Here is a 1931-nt window from a genome sequence, read left to right on the forward strand (position 1 = left end):
AGCTGTGTGTGGCAGAGGGCACCAGGTTTGCTCCTTCCTCTGCTCTCTGCTATTCCTGTGGCGGGTGGGAGGGCTCTACCGTGCTGGGTTCTAGGGGCTTCTCTAGGACTTACAGCTCTGACTGCTCCAGATAGCCTATGCTGGGAAGATGTCTTAGCCCCTGCAATCCCTTTGCTGGTCTACCTGAGGCAATATTTGCTATCCATTCCCATCCCAGAAAGTGAAAACTCCCCGCTGTTTCTTGTAATCTGAGCTGGAATGACTGTAAAATGTAAAGGGACTCAAGCTTGAATCTCTCTCTCTCTCTCTCTCTCTCTCTCTCTCTCTCTCTCTCTCTCTCTCTAGATAGAAATTGAGACGGCTCAAAGCACCTGAGGACTTGAGTTCAATCCCCAGACCCATGTGATGGAAGAAGGGAACAGTCTCCTGCAGATTGTCCTCTGGTCTCCATTCACTCCTACACTCCTACACAATACCACCTCCCCCCCCCCCAAAATGAATACATGTTTTTAAAAAGAGAAGAAGAGAGTAGCTGGGGGGTCGGGGTGTGAGTAGTGGATGAACACTTGCCTAGCATTCCTAAGGCCCAGGATTCCATACCCAGCACTGAGGGAGAAAGGAGAGAGACAGACAGACAGAGGGAAGGAGGGAGGATAAATATGAGTGAGAATTGATTTACTGGGGCTGGAGAGATGGCTCAGTGGTTAAGAGCATTGCCTGCTCTTCCAACGGTCCTGAGTTCAATTCCCAGCAACCACATGGTGGCTCACAACCATCTGTAATAAGGTTTGGTGCCCTCTTCTGGCCTTCAGGCATACATGCAGAAAGAATATTGTATACATAATAAACAAACAAATAAATAAATTGAAAAAAAGAGAATTGATTTACTATGTAGGCAGGCTAATCCTGAACTCAGGCTTAAAAAAGTCCTAATCTCCTAAGTAGCTGGACATCATATATTAGAGCCATTTAACCCAATTTTTCCTTCCTTCCTTTTCTTCTTTCCTTCTTTTCTTCCTTCTCTCCTTCCTCCTCCTCCTCTTCTTCTTTTCTTCTTCGACTCTCTGGGGGTGTCTCTGGGTCTAGAAGAAACTGTTGAGTCTCTTGGTAGGGAAGCAAGACTTGTGTTGGAGTTGCAACAGCTGTCAGGCAACAGGAACTTGATCTTGGTGTCGTGGAACGGCTTGATGGCCAAGCAGGCAGCACGTGCCCTCTTCAGTCTCTTCCACCTTCATGATCTGGATGGAGTGTGTATGGGCACGGTGCTGGGCACCCACGTCTTGGTAGCATTGTGTGATGTGGCCAGTCACGGTCAGGTCCAGGTATTCACGGTACACATTGTGTGTGCCACTGAGGGAGTCATAGCGTAGCCAGATGCCGAACTTCTCTGCACGCAGCAGCTGCTTCTCAAACTCCTGCCCGCAGTACACCGTCTCCCCTGACAACTTCTTCATCTTCTTCAGTGGTGACAGGAAGTACCAGAAGCAGGACTTGGCTACCACATGGTTGAGTGCAAAGAGAAGCATTTGGTACAGTGGTGGCTCGTGGCACTTTCGGAGTAGGAAGGCAGCACCCCACACCATCTGTACTCTCTAAGTGTGTCGAAGCCTTCATAGAGCTCCATCTGCACTTGCTGTCCCACAAAAGGAAGGGACCCGTTTCTTCAAGGTTACCTGGCATCCTCTCTTCTCTTAGTCTCTGTGTGCATATAGACACACACACCTGTAAACTCTAATGTGGGTATATCACACATATGTACCACCCCACCCAAATTAGGAAGAAATGGAAAGACCCCTAAATTCCAGACATTGAAGACTTAATACTGAGTCTCATAAAGATAAGAAGCATAGCCGGGCGGTGGTGGTGCACCCCTTTAATCCCAGCACTCCAGAGGCAGAGGCAGGTGAATCTTTGAGTTTGAAGCCAATCTG

The 1931-nt window shown here is 48.4% G+C and overlaps 1 pseudogene; it reads right to left on the reverse strand.

The window, feature by feature from the left end:
• Window positions 1-1082: 1082 nt before the first annotated feature.
• Window positions 1083-1614, reverse strand: LOC121447358 (annotated as a pseudogene).
• Between the last annotated feature and the right edge of the window lie 317 nt (window positions 1615-1931).

The sequence above is a fragment of the Microtus oregoni genome, unplaced genomic scaffold (genome assembly GCF_018167655.1).
Source record: "Microtus oregoni isolate MIOR12 unplaced genomic scaffold, Mior012 000004F_ref0000308, whole genome shotgun sequence".
Classification (NCBI taxonomy): Eukaryota; Metazoa; Chordata; class Mammalia; order Rodentia; family Cricetidae; genus Microtus; species Microtus oregoni.